The sequence below is a fragment of the Lagopus muta genome, chromosome 4, assembly GCF_023343835.1.
Source record: "Lagopus muta isolate bLagMut1 chromosome 4, bLagMut1 primary, whole genome shotgun sequence".
NCBI classification, from domain to species: Eukaryota; Metazoa; Chordata; class Aves; order Galliformes; family Phasianidae; genus Lagopus; species Lagopus muta.
In genome coordinates this window covers 48,987,872-49,003,179 of record NC_064436.1, presented here as the reverse complement: position 1 = coordinate 49,003,179, position 15,308 = coordinate 48,987,872, and the positions used below count along the sequence as shown (strand labels likewise).

General features: G+C 42.9%; 1 protein-coding gene across 10 annotated transcripts in view; it reads right to left on the bottom strand.

The window, feature by feature from the left end:
- The window catches only part of APBB2 (amyloid beta precursor protein binding family B member 2), a 149,306-nt gene extending 134,741 nt beyond the window's left edge, over positions 1-14,565 (bottom strand). For 9 of the 10 annotated variants that reach the window (XM_048941313.1, XM_048941312.1, XM_048941317.1 and 6 more), the window contains exons 1-2: positions 14,455-14,565; positions 896-1,037 (exon numbers count right to left, since the gene is read on the bottom strand). The gene's annotated coding sequence lies outside the window, so the exon portion shown is untranslated. Of the gene's footprint in view, positions 1-895; positions 1,038-14,079; positions 14,209-14,454 lie in introns of those variants that run through there. The other variant, XM_048941309.1, reaches the window with a different exon arrangement.
- Positions 14,566-15,308: the final 743 nt, after the last annotated feature.

Here is a 15,308-nt window from a genome sequence, read left to right as displayed (position 1 = left end):
TTATGTGCCTTTATCACAGAGACCACAGCTGCTGAGCTAAAACAATATCTTATGTTCCATTTTTCTTCTCTTCATTATTCCTTCAGCAGCAATTCACATTAACCATAGCATAACTTTTATCTTAACAGCCGATAAGAGCTTTTGAAGGACTCATTTATACAACTTCTGTTTGAGTCAAGAAGGCCATTAGCATCTCCATATTCAACAGAGATAAACTGCAGCCATCCCAACACTGCACAGCACAAAAGTAATGCAAGCAAGCTTTTTCTCCCACACTATTTTAATTATTCAATATACATGTCCTCAGTTAGCAGCACTAAGCAGAAAGGAACCCTTCTACAATCAAGTGTGCCACACATTGATTTTCTAACAATAAGAGTTTAACATCATCAGTAACTAATACCACATGCATATACATATTATATGATCTTGTACGTATTTACCATACTTATGTTTATAAATACAGCTCATTGGTTTGCTATTATGTTAAAACACTTTCCAGTGCCACCCTCTCCAGCAACCACGCCACCACCCATGCCAACTTTGGCTCAAAAGGCAGAAATAGGTGCCAGGAGTTGCAGTACCTTCATTGTGTTCTGCTCTGCTCTGGCATGATGCACATTATTCTTCATTTCACTTCTCCACATATTTTGAACTTTTGTGTTAAGGAGAGTAAAGTTGTTGGAATAGAGTATCTCAATATTAATGCTTTTCAAGAGTTGAGCAAGAAACTAATGAAAAGCAGGTGTACTTAGCCACATACATTTTTTGGATCACATTTAAGCATGCTGATGTATCACAATGTTGACCATACTTCTAACAGCACATATCTGAGGGAACATAAAAGAAAAAAAAAAAAAGTCTCTTTTTATTCCAAAAATGCCTTGAAACTTACATTTCCAAGAAAGTTTCTTCATTTCAACATGAAGAGCCTCAGTTCAGTGCAGAATGCCAGAAGCAGGCCTCCAGATCAGTGCAGCTGCTTGAATGGCCAATGAGCTGCTGGGCTTCACCCTCCTCACTGAACAAAGCAATTGCTGATGGGGAAAAAACAATGATTAAACATGTAAGTTACTTCAAAAGGGGCTAGAAAGTTATCTTCTAGTCAGCTTTTTCTGCCAGTGATTCCAGGTCATTTATGAAGTCTTCCTTCATCTTACATGATCTACATTAAGAGCTGAAATGAAGAACCAGCCATATGAATTCCACTTGTCCCCACTCCTGGATGTGCCACCACCTCCAGTGACGCACTCACTGATGCATTAGTTGTTGTCTACATAGGCAATTTCTCACTCACAGAAGGCATGTGCATTGAAGAAGTCTCCCCAGGAGCTATGCCTGGAGATGCCTATGTCTCCACTCCTGTTACAGCTCAGTAAGGACAGACAGATGCATATCTATTTTACTGCCAATTACACAGCATTACTCAAGCCACATCCCTCCAGCTTTTCCCCCAAACACACCAGCAGAGTTACCAAATATTTAATGTATGCAGGAATCCTGACATAAATGAGACATTAGAACATGCCTTGAATTCTTCTGCATTGCCAATTCAAGCAGATACTTTTGTGATTAAGCACAATGCGGTTATGCAGAGAGCAGAGATGGGCACCTTCACAGCATAGATCCACGTCTGCATCCCTTTGTTTGGATGCCTTGTAACTGCTTTCAGCTCTGTCTCCATTCTGACAGCTGTGCTGCATCACATACACTACAGCCAGTGCACAGTTGTGAGACATTAATCCAAACACAGCTCCCCCTTCACAGCCCCTCTGGGGAAAAGGCAGCACAGTCCATAAACCCTGTAGTAGAGGTGGGAAAAAGGCACACATTCACGTGGACTAAGCGACATGCTTTTGAAACGTGAACCAGGCCTCAGGAGCATCAGAGAGAAGTAGTTCAGCCCATCTATCCCATCAGCATCAGCAGGAAAATAAGCTGGCCACAAATCAAAGTCCTACAGGCGTTAAGACATTGCTTAAAATGCAAAAACAAGGCAGAAGAATTACACCTTGATAAGTAAAATAAACAAGCTCTTTTTGGCACGTAAAGCCATTTTCCCAGACAAGCAAAATCCCTGTGGTGACTTAGCAGTATCCCAAACCATTGGGACCCATAGCCCTGAGGATGCTGAAACAATGTCTTTCACAGAACTGAGTATGCTCAGTGCCATGGTTAAGTCACAGTCACAAGAGACCATAAGTGACCATAGGTAAGCCATGGCTACAGCACTCGTCACAGCCAGCCCTGTCTTACCCCAACTCTGTTACCTTTCAAGTAACACAGTTGGCATCATTAACAGCGGTGACGAATCCCTTTATAGATGAAAAACATATTTCTTATGCTGCTCTTTCCACCTCAAGCCATAACAACTGCTTGAATAAAGACCTGATAAACTCAGTGCATGCATTTTAACTCACATTTCAAGGTTAAAGAAAGTCACTCTAACATAGCCTACCTATGGATAAACTTACGTTGCAATTCGCCCCTTGGGCTTTTAATTACTCTTTCCTTCAACATTTGTTTTAAAACCTTACATATCACATTCCTGTTCCTTCTGTAAACACACAGCATCATGCCTCCAACACACCAACTGCTGCCATTTAGGGCAATAAATCACTTCTGCACAAGTTCGTGTTCTATTAGAAACAAAAATCAAGAAATAGCAAAGAATGAAAACTCAGCACTTCAATGAGCAATGCAGAAGTTTAAAAATTGTTTCAAGGTAAAAACAAAAAAAAACACACAACAGCCAACCATGGAACACAGAAAATCCACAAAACTTCTTCAGTACAGACAGGGCTGATGTACAAGTGAAGAATAAACAACATGTTAAGGTCACCCAAGCAAACACAAGCTTTTTTTAGAGCTTCTCATTCAATAATCCCAAAACATAGTAGTTTGCTAAGAAATGGAAATTTAGTTTGTGTTTTCCCTCCAAAAGAAGAAAAATTAAACATCTACTTTTTTTTAAACAGAAGGCATGCATCAATTTTTCTCTGCCATACGATACCTAGAGCAATGGCATTCCTACCACTTCACTGTGCCACTTGTCCAAGCAGCTGCTGCAACAGGTAATATAACCACTATTAACATACAATCTACATCCAACATTTTAGTTCAGTGCCTTAATGCAGTTAAAAAAAAAAACAAAAACAAAAAAAACTATCTTCCCATCTGGGGGCAACTTCATCATGATGTACTTCAGGTTCACCAGGGAGGCAGGAACCACCCCAGGTAGCCACCACTTGGTGCCTCCTGAGAGCTGAGCAGGGCAGGCAGGCAGCGAGCTACAGCTTTGGCTGACCACTTCTAATCCCATTTTTGCAAGCTGTTTGGTCCCTGTAAGCTTTTATTAGTGGAGGTCACACCACTGGTCCAGACCTGAACTGTTATTTCAGTACAATGGTTAACCCCATTAATCTCCTGTGGCCACTCCATGGCACCAACCTGCTTCAGCTGCATTGCTCTCACCTTGCAAAACTGAGAAGTTCTCCCCAGCTGGAGCTCCTGAGAGTAACTGTTCTGTTTTAAGTTTAAGCTTTTTATTGAACTTGAGATGATAACGTGGTGCCTTCGAAGCAGCTACGACTCACAACTATCAAATCATCCATTTCAAAAGCACAGTAATTTTACCACCTATTTCCATACAGTATGCCAATACTTTCTGCATCATATTATAGAAAGCTGCTCTAGAGGAGCCAAGTTTTTATGCATGTACTTGCATCTGCTTGAAAAAAGGATTCTTTCATGAAAAGCTTTTGAGAAAGGCAGAAATGCTGCTCATCCCCAAGCCTGCCACATTTAGACAACATCTTGGAAAATGTTGGGTTTTGTTTTCATTGTTATCATCCAGCTCTGCCTGTTTTACTAGCTTTATACTGCATCTCTCCAGACCTTCTTAAACTTTCTGCTGTGCCATGAAAGCATTTGAGTTATCTTACATTTCTGAGTTACAAACAGTAAATAAAAGTTACAGACACCTCTACATTAGGAATTGCAAGGAAAATGCAAAGGAGTATAGCTTGACATTCCTAAACCCAAACTTTTCTGAGAAAACAAATCATATTTATTATCAAATTTAGCTACTTTTAGAATCTTTCAGGACAAATACAGGCCTTAAAACAAATAAGGTCTTAAAACAAAAAACTAAATGCATAGTTTTAAAACTATCCATGTGTATATACATACACACAAAACATCATTAGGGGGCTTATAATGTACTCAGTATAAAGCATGCCTTCCTAATGCTCCATAGTGCAGTTTTATCTCAAGGTTAGCAACTAGTTCTGCGTGTGGAAGTTTGGCTTATTTCACTCCTGAGCCTTGCAGCTCATTTCATCATCCAGCCCCTTTGTGTAATTAAAATTAATCAATTTATATGCTGGCTACTGCCTCCACCTGAGCACTGGCAAGTATCCTCCTCGAGCCAGTGTTTGGGAGCACGAGTACCTTCATTTTGGAGTCACAAGTACATGCATCACTACACACTATCCTTAGAGTATCTTTGTCTTTTTTAAAATCTAAGTTCAGCTTAATACTTTCTTCTCCAGTTTCCACACCTCCTCCTGCAAAGAATCTTATCCCGCCATGGTGTTTACCTACATCAAAAATATTTTCCTGTAACCTCAAAGAACCCCAATGCTGTCAAAGCCCAGTTTCACTATGCCTCCTGAACTGATCCCACACCATCCACTCCTGGTTTTACTGCTGGCGTGTTCCGTGTATTAGCAGTCTTATTTTAAACCTTGGCACGGGCATAACTTAAATAATCCGTGGATTTAAAACATCCTTGGCACTTAGTGAGATGAACCTTAACAGCTTGCTGGGAGTGACAGGATTTATCAGGTCAAAAATTAAGGGGTTACAAGCCCAAATCTCAGATTTATAGCACAAGCTCATGTTTCTCAAATTAAGTCCTAATGTGAGCTCGAATACTGTCAACCAGCTTCATTGTTACTTTTTCCAGGCCCACACTTACACTTCCAGATTGTTCAGAAGCACACAGCAGAAGCAGAGGAGCAGGCCAAATCCCTCAAAGTGAATCTTTTGCTTGAGCTATCTGTCTTCAAACGGATCTACAGTGTAGCACAGTTTTAGCCACAAGAACTCAAAGAAGGAGAACCCAAGCTTTAAATTTAGGAGAATAACCATTTCATTCAACACATTCACAAAAAACTTGAGTTAGGAAGAACTTTATCTATAAAAAAAAAAAAAAAGTTCACACAACACCACTGCATCTGTGGCTACCCACTGGCTGCCCAACCCAGAATAAAGACACTGGAAAAACCACAAGCCATACCTGTGTTTCACAGCCAAGATGTGGCAGTGCTGGTGACCCTCAACAAAGGCCAGGAAACAGCTAAAATGCAACTCCCACGTGAGGTACAAAAGCATCAGTGATACTTTGAGTTTCCCATCACTCCTGGTCTGCCTTGGCTCCACATCTCCTACAGTGCTCTGATGTCCCTAGGAGACTAACAATTCTCCCACCTTAATCACCTTCCCCAAGCTAGGAACACCCAGGTGAGGTTGGATGTGATCCTGGGCAGAGTGATCTAGTGGGTGACAACTATGCCCATGGCAGGGGGTTGGAACTAGATGATCTTCAAGACCTAAGCCATTCTGTGATTCTGTGGTTGCTTTCAATTCATTGCATATCCCTCCATCAGGCTTATATTTTGCTGCAAGGCTGTCAGTACACTGCCAGACCTCACAGACCCAACTCCCAGGACCACTTATGTGACTGCCTGATGATCTGCACCCAGTGTTATCACATTAGAGTGTATCTCGTAGGTCTTCAAGAGAGATCTTTTAGCTTCTGAATGCCTGTATATCTACCCCAACCTGCTTCCTGTATATTGTTTTGGTATATAAAATATACTGATCATTAAGCTTATTTTTTTTTTTTTTAAACATATCCCTGTGTCAAAGAGAAATATATAGGAGAATTCACCGAAAACGAAGCTAAGGAGAAACAGGAATTGGCAAAAAATGCAGTTAGATAAACACCTGATGTAACAGCATGGAAAGATCATAAAAATAAGGTTAGAACACATTGATACAGCCAAGCATTGTTTGCTAGCAGTTCTTGCACATGTTTAAGTAACAGCACATGTTTAAAGCAAATACTGTCTTCTCACCAAGTTATTTTAATCTCCTTGGGTAGTCATCTCACCAGCCCACAAACTTATATAACAATACATCCAATCTCAAATATTTCTGAGGCAGAAAGATTGAATATTTGAAGTTATTTTGCTTCTGTGTCACATACACAAGTGCTTTCAAACATTTTTCTTATTTCTGATGGCCTTTTAAGCTAACAGACTTCAAATTCCTCAAAAAAAAAAAAAAAAAAAAAAAAAAAAAAAAAAAATCTTATTTGCCAGAAAACACAAAGCTTTCCACATCCAGGAATGTTAGCTAAACCCCTCCTTATACTGACGGCCTCACATTGTTGCACTGTTTTCCAGAAATGCGGTGAAAACACAAAACAAAGAAAAACAAAAAAATAGCAAAACCACGCAAGCAGGTTCTCACTGGACTTTAAAAATATGACTTATTTCTCAGGTACACAGCTCTCACCACTATTCAGATTCAAGTGACATAATCTTCACCACCGTTCCCTTCTTCTTTACCCATCAGCATACATGTCACTTCTACTGTTTTTTAAGCTGACCCTCATATCTGTACCTTTGGGAAAAACTAATATCAAAATAAAATTTAATTTCCTGAAGGGCAAAGTTTGTTTCATACTGTTTCATTTTCTTCTCAAGTTTCACAGCTTAATAAGAACTTGACGGTAAGTAATGAAAAGCATGATTTCATTCTGTTAGCCTGGATGAACAGAAAATCTTGGTGGGAATTGTGTTTTGTAGAAGCACACACCCTCTGCACATTGCTATCTTGTGAAGTTCTACATCTCTGCACATGTTTCCAATTCCTCAGCATCTCCAACAGGCAGACAAAGAGGCTTCCATCTTGCAGCCATCGGGATCAACCCTGCGCCCATCCCAGCAATGGGAAGGAGAGCACCAATGGCTGATGAGACTTTTTTTAGTGAAAACAGCAAGAGATATTTATATAACTTCTCCTTGAATTATTTTACAGCATTCTAAGAAAAAAGGGTTACCAGAATTTAACTCTGTCCTAACACACTTCAATAGAAACATGAACATGTTTTATCCCTATACTTGTTTCTTTCAGGATCAGCCAGCCCAGTGATGCGTCCAACAAGAATTCCCTGCAGCAAAACCATGGGCACCATCTACAGTGGCAGAGGTCTCCAGACTCAACCCACAGGATAGCCAGCCTATCTTTTGGAAATTATTTCTGCTTGTTCCACTTAACAAAGAGATCTCTCACTGCCATCTCACACTACTCCAGCAGCTGTCCATGAATCAACCAGGCTTCAAATTTTGATTCAATTTCATGTTAACACCCAAGTGCCTACCAGCTCTGTCTTCTGCAAAAACCTGAAGCTGATGTGGCACTCTGGGAGAATTAGGGGACTAACACCCAATACACATTCCCAGCTCCACTGGAGATCACAGGGCTTGCAGGAGCTCCATTGGTGTTCCCTGGTGGTGGATGGAGAAGGCAGAGCAACCAGCAAGACCTCCTTCCTGTTCCAAGAGTATTGGCCCTACACCTCTGTGTATGCCATGGAAACTAGATCCAGGGCACCCAGGATACTTTGTAAGGCGACACGATGGCATAATGCTTAAGGTTTTCTAAGTACTATGCATGCCAAAATCATCTAGGTTTCCTACTGCATTTACTTTCAGACAAATAGCTCCATAAGTCTGTACATCACATTCCACATGTATATATATCTTTGCACTGTGTAAATAACCAAATTAAACTATCTTTCCATTATGCTGTGTTTAAATCCCTATTTAATCAGGATAGCACTGAATTCTCCTTATGAGAGAACACCTCCTCCATATTCCTCTGCCTTGTGATTTCCTTTCATCTTCCATAGCCACACAATTTCATACCTTGCAGAGAAACATCCTTTCCTGACAATAATCCTCTTTGCAAATAGAATTAACAAGGCAAATGTAAACACTGTAGCAATGAACTAGTTGTCATATTTACCTAAGCTACTGCTTCCAGATAATGAAATTCTGTATTAAATACATAGGATGGCTTAATGTCAAGCTCCTACTTTTCTAAATTAGGCAGCTAGCCAGTAAGTACCCTGCAGCACCTCCCTCCATCCCATTTGTGAAATTATACTTAAGATGTTTCCAATAAAGGCTGAACTAATTTGTGCCAATATTAGTCACACCAAGTTACTGTAATTCAATGACTGGAATACATCCTATCCTGAAAATGCTACAAAGAAGCTATATGTTTCTATAAACAGACAACAACAAAATAGGAAAACTTTAGGGTGGCTTATTCTGTTCTAACAAGTTGATTCATAAAGGTAAAGAACATTTTGTGCCTGCCAGTTTCTCTCCCTTTGGAATCTGTCCTTTACACACAATAATTATACCAGGAAACCTCTCCCCACAGCCAACTAACGAACACAAGAAAAATTAGTTTTAAAACAGTCCTGTATGAACCACATTTTAGTGCCTATAACAAGCCTACGGGTGTTTTTTTTTAAACATGTGTTCTACACTGGATATCTGCAGATGTTTAGAAATGTTTCTTTTGCTCCCTGTGAAAATTAAACTGTGCATTAAAGGAAAAAAAAAAAAAAAGGGAAGAAAAAAAAAAGAACCCCACACCCTTCAACAAAGAAACTAAACACTGCAGAACTGCTTAAAAGCATATCATAGCCGAGCATGCCTTACGCTTCCAAAACAAGGGTTTTCCCAAGGGCAGGCAGAGCTGATGCTTGTCTGATGGGATACATTACCTGGGGTGCAACACAACCCAGCAAGGAAGACAAAGGAAAGAAAGATTTCTAAAGGAAAAAAAAAAAATAAAAGAAAGAAAAAGACAGGGAAACAGTAAGAGCTAGATGACTGAATCAGAAGGTTACAACTCTATTCTGGCATTGTTACAGAGGGACACCACTGAGATTTCAGCAGAGGTTTTTAAATTCTGAAGTCCAAATGATTAAGCTGTCAAGAAGAAGCCTGACGTAAGTTTGCTGAGGAGTATTTCAGCAGCACCAGCACTATTCGTAAAGCAACATAAACCAGAATTAGAAACGTTGGCTATCTAGCATTGAGATCAGAAGTGAAAACCTGCACATTCTGTACCAAACCTTTCTCTGTCAAGCAGCATTACTCTTACTGTACTATTACTGAAGCTAACAGTTTACATTCATGAAGAAATACCCAAGAGTAAACCATGTCTGACTCCATTCATCTCAGACCTGTTTTAGATTTCTATCAACCGCAGCACACAGGCTACTGATAAAAGCAGAAATCTGCATCTTTTTAATCATGCTAACAGTTATGCAGAATGCTTTAAAAGGCACTAATCAGCGTTATACAAGATGCAGTGTTTCTTCAGCAGAAATGAAAAATCTGAACACTTACTCAAACAAATGCCACATTTTCAGGGGAGACAGAAGCTCAGCACATTTCGGTTTAAAAAAAGAAAATCCATGTAACTGCAGGAGACAGAACTTAGAGATCCACCCTAGATCTTCAACTAAACTGAGCCTCATTTTTTCATTCTAAACACACAGAGGACCACCAGGCTCAGCAGCAGCCTGCAGATGCACAAGGCCTGGAACTATCGAAGTTCTTCAAAGGTACCAAACACGGATAGGATGCAGCCATATGCTTCAACCTACATGGATTTCCAAAAGGACTTCAAATTCCCCTCCCCAAAAGGTGAGGGGTTTCTTAAGGGAACTCAGGTGAGAGAGATAAGAGGAAAGGTCCTGTGTGGACAGATAAGAGGGCTGAAAAATGGAAACGGTAAGAATAAGGGTACCCAGTCTCTTCCTGCAGTGAGCAGGAGTCACCATGAAGTTCCGCAGCCATCTGTGCTCAGACCTGAGCCCTGTGACACACACCTGAGATCAGGAAGGAGTCTGAGCAGTGGGCTGAGGACACTGCTCATGGAACAGCTATCTGGGTAACAAGGAGGGGATGTGAGGAATTCCAGATAATCCTGTGAGACTGAGCTGTGAACTAACAAATAAACATAAGCGGCAAAAGATGTACGAGAGAAAGGTACAACCACGATTTCACACAACTAATGGACTCCAAAATGATCACACACCAGCACATCTTAATGTTACAAATTGACATATTCAGGAAACTACCTTGGTAGCAATCCAGAAAGCTAATAAAATGTTACAAATCGTTAAGAAAACAAAGCAACTACATAACACCAAAGCTCATCTACTGTTGAAAACTAAGTCTCCAAATAAAGGAGCCCAGACAAGAACAAAGAGAATGAGGGAAATCTCAAACAACCCAAAAAAGGCCTACAGACATGCAGCACACCTGACCAAAGGTCACGGTGCCTGCAATAAGGTCCCAGGGGGGCTGCAGACAGATCAGATTAGCATTTGGGATAGAAAGCCACCAGACGTTCTGAGAACAGCAGAGGGTGTACCCAGCTCCAGCAATCCCCAGCTGAGAACAACCAGAGCCTCTGAGAGCACATATAGAGGAGGTTCTGCATAAGGTCATCCTGTTCCTATTTTTCCCTGCAGAACATATATTTTTTAAAAAGGGCGACTCAAGCAGGACACCACACAAAGCATTCTCAATAGTAACCCCTGTTTCTTAAAGCTCTGAGGATAGCAATGTTCTGTTCAGATCCATACCAAGACAAGGACAGGATAACAGGCCCAGTAGTGCTGGGGTGGCTGCCCATGAGGTATGGAGCCCATCAGCCTACAGAGCAGCTCAGAGGGGCAGCAGGAGGTCAATGAGAAGATCTCTGCTTTTGGTGGGGTGGTAGACCGGAATGTTACACAGCAAAAAGCACCCTTATGCTTGGGAAGAGGGTTTGGAGGAGCCAGGAGAAGAACTGATATAGATATACGTGTCCCAGGGTCTTCTGCAAGGGATGTAAGTCAGAAAAGCATAAATGCACCCATCTTCACTCTTCCTCAGGGAATTTTCATGTTTGATTTCAGTGGGCCACAAATCAGCCTAAAGTATAAGTCAACCTGCAAGAGGTCTTCTCTGCAATGGCACAAGGCTGCTTTCTGTCACAGCACACAGGAAGGGAAGGGGAGCATGCAGGAGCACTCAGAGGCATCTCAGAGGTGTTGCTCAGAGGTGCGACCAGCTGAGCGCCCTGTGGCAGCATCACATCCTGTGTGGCCATTGCACTGGACTAATCCTTGGTACGTTCATTGCAGCTGCTCTTCCATTTTTACATTTGTTACATCTTCTAGAAGCTGTCATGTACTTATGAGAGTCATAGGACCTAGTGCATAGCATCTGCAGCTGGTTGTACTTAGTATTGCACACACAATATTTTTAGAATGGTCTACAGGCTTCTGAACAAGTGGAACTGTTGCAACCACTACTTAAGATAACTCTCAGCTGTTCTGCAAAACAGTAAGTGAAACAAATCCCATGCACAATGACATACACTAGACCTATCTTCAAAGTTACTTCACATTTCATTCATCTCAGTCCTCTAACCACAGCATAGTTTAGAGCACTGCTCTCAGTTCACACCATCTGGATCTGCCACCCCTTTCAATTTCTGTTTTTGAGAATCTGTGAATTACTTCAGCTAATAAAAATGTTTTCTGAATTTTATTTTTTAACCTGAAGGATAAGCTCAAACAGGTCACACATAGACTAAAGAATTGTCTCTTTTTGCACAGTTTTGATGTAAAAAAAAAAAAAGTTTTGACTTGATCAGATACTACTCTAAGTCAACACATAGCATTTTGGAGGAAAAAAGCCTAAACTTGCAAAACTATTTCAGAAAGCATCCACTAAGCATACTGCAATGCTTTCTAAGCAGTGATACAATCCGTAAAGCAAGCATTTTACTTTAATGTCATTTCTGAATGTCAGATTTTTAAAATAAGAAACACTGGCACAGAAAATGTATATCCAGTTAGCACAGGCGTACAGAAAAGGTTTCCTGAGTCACCAAGTCTCTCTTTTAATACTACAGCCAAGCACATGACAAACTTCCTCGATATATCTTTAAGAGGCAGTCAGGGGTCCTGCTTCCATTCCTCCCATTTGAAGGTCATTCCAGAACCTCACTCCATTTAGGGAAGTAACCGTCTCAATTCCTGCTTAAGTTTACTCATGCCAGTTTACATCCATTTGTTCCTATGCCAACATTGTTCTTTAGTTTAAATAGCTCCTCTCCTCTTCTAATGTTTATATCCCTGCTGTATTTGCAGATTGGAATCATATCCCCTCTCTCAGGCCTCATTTGCTTGGCTAAAAGGCCTGGCTTTTCTCACCTCCTCTGGTAACACTGCTGCTTCTCCTCCCCAGTCACCCTCTGCACCTGTTCCACCTGAAGCACCCAGCATTCCCTAAGAGCTCTCACCTATCCCACCAGTCCTTCACCACCACATTCACCTGCTCACAGCAGTAGGATGGCAGCAGTGTGGCCTGAGAGGAGCTAACACACCCAGCAAGCCTCCTCCTGCTATGCTGCTCCCAGCTGCAAAGTTCCACTCACAGTAGAGCAGACAAAGGCAAAATCTCATCTTTGCCCACAGGAGATCTATATACAATGCAGTACAAATACAATACAGCATTGTGTGTTTTCAGCATGGATTCCAAGTGTAATTGCACATCCTAATATAGAGCTTCTGAACAGTATGGATTTTTTTATCTGGCTGAGATGTCATCCACTGATTACTCACCATCACCTACCAGCTACTAGGATTTGTTTCAGTCATTGCCCAGCCTCTAGTAAGAAATCCCTACAGCAGGCATTCTCTAGTACAAATCTCTCCTAACCAGCCCCCCAAATCACAACTCCCTGCAGCTGCAACGCTCAGCAGTACTGCTTAAGTATTTCCTAAGGAAAGTACTGCCCTCCTGATAAGAAAGGACAGCAGAATCCACCCAGGAGCCAATAAAAATGAACATTTTGGGTCACTGATCCCTGGCATATTTGCAAAAATGGAAAAACAGGAAAAAGAAGTAATCCAAGTTTCCACAGTATGCATCCCTGCGTTCCCCCTGAAGAGTCCTCTCCGAACCTTCATTTCTCTAAAACAGCAGAAAAACAAGAAGAGAACCCAGAAATACTCCATCAAACACTCATTGCTGCAAAGGAAAAAAACAAAATACCCACACACTTAATGTGGCTGCTCTACACAAAGAAGTTACTCAGCCAAGATTTTGTCACAAGGTCATCATCACAGGAGGATGTCTCTCCTTTTAAGTGCCAAAACATCTGCACACATTTCAACTAAACTTACTTAAGGCTGGCAGAAAATAGTTTGAGATACAAGACAGTCAACTCATTCAGGCTTTTCAAAAGTGCTACAGCATGAGATGGCAGAATGGTGCCATAATCTAGAATGAACTGGAGACACACATCAGCAAGCCAGAGGACACAGCAAGCCTGCAGTCAGCAGCTTGTATCTCTGCTCTGGGATAACTCAGAGGGTCTCACACAAAGCCCTGTAACTTGCTGCAGGTACTGACATCCCACACAACTTGCTGCAGACATCATCACCCCACAAAACTACCAGCAGCTTGCACAATGCTTACTAGCAAACCTACACTATGAATGCAGCCTGGTTTTCATTTAAAGCACAGAATCGCAGCCATTCTCCCTAACAAGCAGGAGCCCCGCCAAGAACCTAAAGCACAGTGATCAAGCAGGCAAAGCAAGCAAGTACAAATACAAACCACGATATTTCTCGTTTTATTTCATCTGCCCAAATTCTCTCTCGGGCCGCAATGGAAGCAGCTTCACTATTGTCATGAGACCTAAGCTAAGAAGTTCAGAGGAATTACACCAGGTCCACATTTTGTTCTGAGGACTGTTTCTTTACATACTCCCATTCACAATCCTGCATACAAACCTCAAGTATTATTTAACCGGAGCCGAACTTGCAAAAAGCGCAGTCTAACATTCTATGACTTATAATAACAACTACACTAACTACTTCTATAGACACTTTACCCACTTCCCATGTCGTTTTACCTCCCCACATCCAACAAAGCGAGATCCACCGCAGCTCCCTAGCTATGCAGGAGGGAACGCCGGCACCGCGCTGCCGCCCGGGCCGCCAGCAGCCTCAGCAAGAACAGCAGCAGCTCCGCGCTCCCGCTCCGCCCTCGCCCCGCCGGCAGAGAGCCGCGGGCTGCAGCACACCGCCTGCGGGTAGGGATGCGGCCCCGCACGGGCAGCGGATCTCGAGCAGCGCCCGCCGGCCGGGCCCTCCTTTTGTGGGGCTCCGCCGAGCAGAGCGGAGCCGCGGCACCGCGGGCGGCCGCGTACCTGAAGCCCCTCCGACCCCGCGAGACGCGCTACGCTGCGCTACCCAGCCATCCCAGCCCTGCCGCGGGGAGAACGCACCTGACGCCGCTCCGCTCCCGGGGCGCTCGAAGCCCGCAGCGGGATGCAGCCAGCCTGCCGGAAACGCTTCCCAGCCTTACCCAGGAAACGATTCCGGCCGCCGGCCGCCACCGCCCCTCCTCTCCCTCCTCCCTGGCCGCCGCCCAGCGCCGCGGGCCGCAGGGGACCGGGCGGGCGGGGCGGCCGCCGGAGGCGCTCGGGCTGGGGGCGGCGGCGCCACGTTGGGTGCCCGAGGCTCCCACCTGCAAGGAAACGCCTCGGGGCGCTCCCGGCCACGGAGGAGCGGTGCGGGCTGCGTTCCGAGCACGGAGAACGGCCAGGAGGGCCAGTCCTGAGCCTCCCTGCTCTAAACACGCTTGCAGTATAACAGAATAGGGCTGTGAGTCCCTGGGCAAATCTTGAGATGCAGCAGTAGGATTCACAGCGACGCAGCGAGTAGCTAATAGTGGGGCTTAAATGAGTACACTCGTGGGAAACTGTTTAAAACCTTAGCAATTATTTGGGGGGGTTGTCCTGTCAAGGTTTTGACGTTAGGGGGAAGAAACTGCTCAGTGCTGAAGCAAAGATTTTAACATGGAGTAATATTTGAGTGGAAAGCATGCAACCACGAGCACATCTTTCACTCCAGCACCTCCTGATAAACTCATGAAGGCTGTGGAACAGCAGATGCAAAGCAGTCCGTGTTATAATACAGTGCTGTTATCAGAGAAACCAAACGTGCACTAAGAGGCCAAAGAAAACCATTACAATAGTAAAATGGCCAGTCTGATTTTCTCTTAAATGAAAACACGCTCAGCGATCCTATTAGAGTGCCCAAGTCTGCTTCAAAACTTATGGCAGTGTTTCTAATGGTA